An 8,584-nucleotide genomic window follows, 5' to 3' on the forward strand; every position below is an offset into this window, starting at 1 on the left:
AAAATTCATACCTGTAACTTAATTTGGTCCATTAATGCACGCGATCACGTATTAGTGGATGTACCATGTTTTAAATATGATGCTGGAAATGTCCAGAGTTCTGTACTTTGAGACAGAGCATTAAAATTAACAGACACATACTCCAGAGCCCCTCTCAAGTCGTCTGGTGGCAGCTTGCAACCTTTTAATTTAATAATGCTGTGCTCAAACTTTCTGTTAATTCCTTCCCGGGATTAGCAGCCGTAGCCGGACTGCACTGCAAAGGGCACAGCGCCCAGCTCTGCAGCGGCTGTGCTGCTCCAGGACCTCAGCAGGCACAGCTCTGGGACCTTGGTGAGTGCAGGAAGGAGCGGAGGCTGCGGGATCTGCCCCAAGCTCACAGGTCAGACCCCACGGAAAGAGAGAAATGCATAATGGTGATTAATGGTTGCACGTATCCTCTGTGCTTAGTCACACTGGGGGATATGGAAAGGATCCGGTGGGAAGCTGTCAGACCCAGAAGGTGAATGAGCAGAGACCAGATCATCTGAAGAGCGCAACAAAGCACACATCCATTCTCTCACCCTTTAAGAATGTTTGAGGCTATGCTCACAAATACTCACACACTTATCTGTTTATTCCATCCCACATTATCAGTGCTTTTGACGGCCTCTAGGTACAAAAACGAGGTGTGTGGTGTGAATCTTTGGCTGACACTTGATTTGTGCTCTATACTGTGACAATAAGATGGGAAGACATACCTCCATCCTAGCTACAGGCCGGGCGATCCTGCTTCTGCTGCAGTCACTCCTTTTATTCTGTGAAACTCCACTCTGCAGCCTCCGACTCTCAAAAGGTGGAAATATATACAGGCCCACTGGCATACATTATGGTAATACTTTGTCTCCCAGAGTCTTTGTAACACGGACAGCCAACGTGCTGTTTAAAAAACCTTCAGATTTTAAATTACAGTGAGCGTGCAGACACAAATCTTGCTGATCCCATTTAATTAAAATCTATGTGTAAGTAGACATACTGTATATCAGGCTGTCTGTTTGCACAAAATGCTGTGTAGGAAGTCCAGTGATCTCACTGGAAATCTCTGGGAAGCCCTAATATGTAACTGGTTCCCCTAGAGCTCTCACAAAGCCACCCGGGACAGGCAGTGCATGCTGCAGTGTGGCTACAGAGAACCTACCGACTCCACGCCGGCTCTTGTGGATGACTCAGTATTTCTTGTAAGGTGCAAAGGATCGCAGCGTGCCAGCGAGCTCTTCCCATCATCGTCCTTCCCTTCCCTCTGAAGGGAAATATGAGGGTGGGCATGCATTGCTGGAGTTGTGTTTGTTCACCTAGCATCTCAGCAGAGATATGTGGGAAAGGGAAAAGCAGCCCTCCCCTCTGACTATCGCATAAATATTCAGGGGATTTCCTCTAGTAACTCCCTTTGATACTGGTGGAGTTGATACATGCTAGTCCGACATGCTCTGGTGAACAATAGGCACCAATTCCCTGTTAACAACCCGACTGCTTTTCCTCTCCTTGAAGTCAATGGGAGTTTTGTCATTGACTTAAGTGGCAGCAGGTTGGGTCGGCTGCTTTTTCAACATTTAGATTGGATGTGCACCAGATGCTAAGCAAATTGAGCTAAAAATGGATTGGAAACCCCAGTACGCTAGCAATGGAAACAGGTATGGTGAAACTCTTCATCCCTGAAGACAAACACAAAAGAGAGGGGCAGTGGCTGCTGTTTGTGCTTTTGTCCTATTAACAGCAATATTTTTCATGACATGAATATATAGGGATTAACGCTCCTGTTTTTTTCACCAGACCAAGTCTGGGTTTTCAAAATGAATTCTGTGCATCTTTAAGCATGTGGTTCCTTCCTGGCTGGCTGGAAGAGCTCATCTGTCTTTGCAGTGTTTTTCTTTGCTCTCTTCCCACATCCAGAGATGGAGATTCATTTCCATTGTAGCCAGCTCTTGCAATACTGTCACAAGATGCTTGATTGTGCTTGTGCAGACTAGTTTAGCCAAGGCTTGATGGGTCCCAATCACATCATAGAGGCTCTCGGGAGCTTAAGAAGGTTGTTTATCATACAAAACTAAAGTAAACCAAGCTAAAAATGAAAACATAATTACCAGCCTTATATTCCCTTCATCATGGGGATAATCCCACTTAACTTGATGAGAATCCTCTCTTGAGTAATGTAGGTTGAATTTGTCAGCACGGGTTTGAGTGTATGAATATGTGATTCACTCTAACTGCAAAACTAAACCTGAGCCACTGACACTGTCCCTGAATCACATTACTTTAGGATCCAATAGTCAGGGAAGGGAGAGCAAGGTGGACAGTGCTTCTAGACCCACTAGTGTTTGTTCATGATACGATGCCACTGAACCAACCAGAGGCACCACTTTAGGTAACACCGTCTTGGGATCGTTGAAACTCCAAGGCAACACGTTTAGGGATGCAGAAGGAAGCAAGCAGTTGACATGGTTTCCTCTACAACAAGGTTACTTGCTATACCTACCTTAAGAGGGCATGAAATGCACACAAATGCATTATGCATTTTTAATCTTATGTTATGAAACAATGCTTGAGTCAAGTCTCCCTATTTTGGGCTTTGGGGCATGGCGTTTCAGAGCAGCGTGGTAAAATCCCAATCTTTCCTTTGCTGAGAACTACAGCTGATAATTGGTGTGACACGTTTCATCCAGGTGGCACCAAAATACATGATATTCAGACACCCCTGTCCCCATTGACTTCAGCAGGCAGCCTGAAGACTCAGGATCTCAGAGGAGCTGCTCAACACCTAGAAGGGCTGATCATTAAAAAAGCATTATAAATCTCTGAATGGTTTATGGTTTATGAGGGAAACAGCAATTGATTCCTCAGCGGTGCCATTACTCTCCACTATTGCTATCATTCAAATGGCAATAATGTTGGTTATTTACCTTCAATTAAAATATCTAGTTAGTTGTGATGTCATTTAAAATAGCACTATAATGTGTTTAGTGCTCCCTTACCAAACGCCACAGATAAACTCCTCTTGGCAACAGGGGGCAGTGATATGAAATGAAAAATTAGCTTGGGGGAGGGAAGGAGGGAGAGGAAAGAATATGTAAATCTTTTGCTGGGATGTTTTTTCTACGTGCCTGTATCCCCTTGGATGTGACCATGCTGGAAGTGAGACTGTGGACTTCTCTGCAGCCTCCTCAGAATACATCAGGGATCCAAATCATCAGGTGTGGAGGGAGCATGGAGAAGTCACTGCATTCTGTACCCTCCCAGTCGACCAAAGTCTTTTGCTACTGCTCCTTGCCAGGGATGATTCACTGTCAGAACTCCGTAAAACTCTTCTTAATGCAAACCTTTTTCTCCACATAACATGAGCCATCGTCAGTACTGTTCTCTCCATTTTCTCCACTCCAAAATCTAAATACAACTCACGAACTGGCCGTGGCCATGGGAGAATTTTCTGTTTAATGAGAAAAACTAAGAGATTCTCAATAACCTTACCTCTGTTCTTTGCAGCTGCCTCCCAACTGCCCGATGCGCATGAAGTTTATTGTAAAATACAGAGAAAAATGTTTGCTGATAGCCCACAACAGCTCTTCACAGACAAAAGAGATGGTTTTTTTTCTTTTTCATGTCTGCTGTCCAGTTTAGAACATTCTTCTCATGACAGAAGCATACTTCTACCTAACCCTTTGTGCTTTCATTCAGCATCACTACAAAAAGCTACACTAAAAAAAAAAGCAAACAAACAAAAAAGATGTGGCAAAAATTTCAGAGATCGAAGAACAGATTAACAAACAACAACAAAAAAAGAAAATAACAAAGAAACCCACAACCTTATGCTTATATAAGCTCTTTTTTTATGCATATGTAGAAATCGATGCTTAAAGAAATTAATAGAAAACTGAAAAAGACTGTAAAGAGGGTTAGCTTGAAAAGAGCTCTTCTTGCTGTGCAGCCTCCAGCATGGCTACGCTGTAGAAATTAGTGCAAAGCCATCTCCTGCCTTGAAGAGGCTTCAGGAGCAGACAGCCCCAGCGTGTCACTGACAGAAGCCCTGGCATTTTGCTGGTGGTTGTATGTCAGCTGAAGGGTAATGTCATTTAGGAAGGTTGCTTTGTTCGGGTGACCAAAAACACTGGGTTTGTTGGGTAATGTCAGGTCTCTGTGTTGACCGAAGCAAGCTCATGGCAAGAAAGATAACTCACGTTGACAGCTTTCCGTAGCGTGGTCCAAATATAAGCAATCAAGATGCTTATTCTGGGGAAGGGGAAAATAATTTAGGAGTGTTTGGAGCAGCATCCTGAAGAACACTACATTAAACTGAGTTACATAGTAACAGATTGAATTTGGAGTCTTAACTTTAATTTTATTTTGTGTAGATTTAGATCGGATTTATGTGCAGTGCCATGCCCTTTGTTTATAGACAGAAATCCTCAGCTAACCTGCTTGAAAACTGATAGTATGATGTGGCCTCATATTGTTTTTCTGTTTGTTAGAGTTTGCATTATTAAGGGCCCTATAATCACACAAATAATACAGCCTACAGGGGCAATGAGCAGATCGAGCTAAATTAAATAAGTATCTGGATATGTACGTGCTCATCTGCATATGTTATCGTTACACCAATGATACCAGTATTTATTTGCAGGAGACCATGAGCAGCTTCATCAGCAAAAGCAGTCAAAGTTCAAGCCACAAAAAAAGCCAGCAGAAACAACAGCGGTCCTTTACCCCAATGCAACACTTTACATTTTGATAGCTATTAATGACAAATTTGTTACTTGATCTCTGGGAGTATTCCAAGAGATTCTTCAAAATCTTCAGGGCTCATGTTTGGTTTGGTTTTGTTGTGGAATTAAAAGGCAAAATATCTTCTCTTTCCCCAGCTGTGACATCTCACAGCAGAGGGACATCCAAGGCAGGTGGAAGCGCCTCTGCCTTCTCTGCTGTGATGCAAATGCCCTGATGTTTCTCAGGAGTGGTTGTTTGGTTGTCAAAGTACTTCTGTGGGTCAGTGTCACTTTCAGATATCACCTGCTTGCCAAATATTAATTTACAATTCTGCATGTCTCTGTTGTGACAGCCTGACCAATATTTAAAGTGCTACAGAACATGCTGCTTGCCAACCAGGTTCAAGTCACACCAGTGTCATCATTGAGAAGGCAAAAAGAACCAGAAATGCAGGTCTGGTGCTGGTGGGGGAAGGCTTTTCAAGGTGCCTTCAAACCCCCATACTTCAGTTGTTGATGGGCCACCTCGTGCCCTTCCAAGATGAGCAGAACACTGTGTAACCTTATTATCTATTCATTTACCTGCTGTGGAGTTCCTGTTGCCATATCACATGAGGATCAACCAAGCGCTTAGTAACAGAAATAAAAAGCTCTTCCTCGTTCTTCTTTTCCATCCGACAGAAGAAACTGTAGAATAGTAGGAGATTATTTCTAAGGTTGTCAGTACGTCTCGCTCTGCTTATGTATTTGTGTGAAAAAGCACTGTGCCAAAAGGAAAAAAAAAAAAAGTTGATATTAATTCCTTGTAGAATGTTTCTTGTGATCATTCTTTATAGCCTACATTGCTTGTGAGAAAGTTACTTAAGGAACCAAAAGCCTTCACCTTTTGTTGGCAGAATACAGCTCCGGTGGGATGCCACGTTTAGAGAGCAATAAAAAAAAGTGAGAGGGGCATAGTCTCCTTCAGGTAGTCAGGGTCACACTCCTGGGTTTTAATTCCAGCAGTGTTTCATACTAAAATGACCTCATGTATTACCTAGGACAACGAGACTGTGTAATGAAAACCACTGCACAGCACAGTGAATTAAAATCAAGATACACATTACAGAGTGCAAATGGCTGGAGATGCAGATAAAAAGAAAGATGGATGTAAGGAGAATATCGGACAATGATCCATGAACTGCAATTCTTCACCGTTAAGTATACTCTGTGACTTACTAATTTTCCCTTATAAGAAATGGGAATTAATGTTATTTTCCATCCTAGAGTAATCGTATAGCAATTCTTCATCGTTTTTTTTCCTTCTTGTGCAGGGGGCAAACTATGTGGAAGTCAAGACACGTTCAAAATTGCTGTTAAAAATGCTTCAACATGCAAATTTTTACAGTTTGGACTTTGTTTTCTTAGAGTTAAGTGACGTGCGTACATGAGAATGTATTCAGTAATCACACAGCTTATGCTAAGTAACTATTTCAAGTTGTCTTCAATACCAGCATGTTTCCACATACTTACCTTGAAGTGTTAATGACATTTATTTTGGTAATTTTTACTCTACTAACATGCTCTTTCAACACTTTAATGCACTGATGTATGTTTTTCAAGCAAATCTCTTAATTTAACTCAATGAGGAAATTGACTTGAAAAGCAGCACAAATCCTTGCTTATATAGGAAGTGTGTCTTGAAGTTAATGAGCTTATTTGCCTAAGGATGCCTGTATGGAGACTGCTCCAGTGAGTAGAAGTTTCACAACTGGATGCATAGTCATTTACTTATTGCAGACCAACCTCTTGAAATAGTGACTCTTCTTCCAGCTCTGGAAAAGCAATTTCTCCAAACATCATTTTTTAAGATGTGAAAATGCAAATATGAGAGAATGCAAATATATATTTTTTTAATATAGAACTTTAATTAAACATCAGTGCCTTTCGGGATGATGGTAACTGAAAGCAAAATCTGCCAACAAGTAGGTAAAACTAAGTGTTTGTTCCCCACTGGACCGCATCCAGTATCCATTGCAGTCTTTCTGTGGGGAGTAAGACTCCAGGTAGACAGAAGGATCTTTCTTTTGCCTCCAGGATGTTCTTACCACACACAATGTATCAATCCTCCTTGCAGTAGGATGCAGATTATTATTAGAAATACATTAATAGGATATTATGTATTTGCAATCTTAACACGGGGTATAATTTATTTACAACCTTGCATCTCAGCTTCTCCTTTTTCCTCTCCCTGACTCCTCTGTATCTTCTTTCTTCTGAGCAGTCTTACACTGCAGCACCAGGATTGTCCATAGTGTTTAATGTTTTAGTGAGGTGCATGGTCTCTCCTTTCACTCCCCAGGGTCCTGTTTCATCCTGGTGTGCTGAGAGATGCATGCTTTTACTTTTGTGCCTGACAAAAAGTACTCATGAGGTGTGTGAGCAGCCGCATGGGAATGCATGCATCTCCTTCCTCTGCTGCTGGAAAACGTGGCTGCTTCAGACAGGGACTACAGTTGTTATACCTTATTAAAAACTACGCCACAAGAAACTTAAACTGGCATTGTATAAACAGGACACACAATGGGCATGCACTGGACACAACATTTATTTTCAGTTGTTATTGATGACCTTTCATAAGTTGCTCATGGCTCTACTTTGGCCTGTCACTTGTGAGCTAAAGGGTCATCAATAACTTATGGAAATAACTGCCTTATTGATAGTCTGGCTACTGCATATCCAGCATTTTATCTCTTTATATAGACACACAGACATTCAAAATACAAATCACAGAGAAAACACTCTTGATGGCAGCCAGTACCCTTTTATCTTAAAAAAAAAAAAAAAAAAAAAGTGGCTTTCTAGAATTTTCTTTCTTTCTTTCTTCCTCTCTTTCTTGCTTTCTTTCTTCCTCCCTTTCTTGCTTTCTGTCTTTCTTTCTCTCTGTCTTTGGTATTTCATAAAGATATGCCCCTAATTTATTTATAAGTGTACGTCTTCAGAACAAGGTAGTATTACCGAGCTGGCTTACCAGTTCCTCTATACACATGGGTACATTCATAATTGATGAAATGGTCTATAGTGTTGTGGGTAGAATAAACTTAAGGTCAAAACTCTGGGAGAGCAAATCTTGCCATTATTCCTGATGAGAAATAAATACGTGCAGGAACTAAAAAGTGCGGAGCTGAAAGGGAATAAAACTGAATGTATAAGGGCACTTTCAACAATTCATTCCAAAGTGAAAGTGCTTTTTCTGGTGCTGTTTTGTTGGTTTTTTTTTTTCTTCATTGCCTTGATCTTCCTAAAACTGTTGTTGGGGCAGGTTAATGACTGACCTTTGAGGGAACCGCATACCAGCCTTTGTTCCCCAGCAGTCAGGATCTCGCAGAGGCTTGAAACCTTTGAGAGAATAGGATTAAGCCGCAGTGTGAAGTCCGGCGCAGGTGATGATCGATGGGAGCGGAGGAGCGGGTTTCTCAGGAAGGAATTCGTTTCGCCGCTGCGGAATTACCTGATGGAGGCGGCCGGCGTCAGGGGCCGCTCCCAGATCCGTTCCCTTTAAGCAGCCCTCAGTGCTAAAATCCATCTGCGATCTGAACGGCTGCGGGTGAGCACAGTCAGATGGATGTTTGCAGGGTGAGCCCTCGGCGTGCCGCTCGGCTCACACCTGCCTTGAGCTCCAACCGCTGCCACACACCAGCTCAGAGCCCCATGCAAGCTGGCTTTGAGCGCCTCCAGAGCTGGGGCAACACTGAGGTAAACCTATAGGCAACGGGCTCTTGGGGCTCTTATGACGGGTCCCGGTGCCCCGCTCCTGGAGTCTCCCACCTCACCACTACCACACCCCGCTTATCCTGGGCTCCCCCGGCCGG

Source organism: Meleagris gallopavo, chromosome 3, assembly GCF_000146605.3.
Source record: "Meleagris gallopavo isolate NT-WF06-2002-E0010 breed Aviagen turkey brand Nicholas breeding stock chromosome 3, Turkey_5.1, whole genome shotgun sequence".
In the NCBI taxonomy this organism is placed as follows: Eukaryota; Metazoa; Chordata; class Aves; order Galliformes; family Phasianidae; genus Meleagris; species Meleagris gallopavo.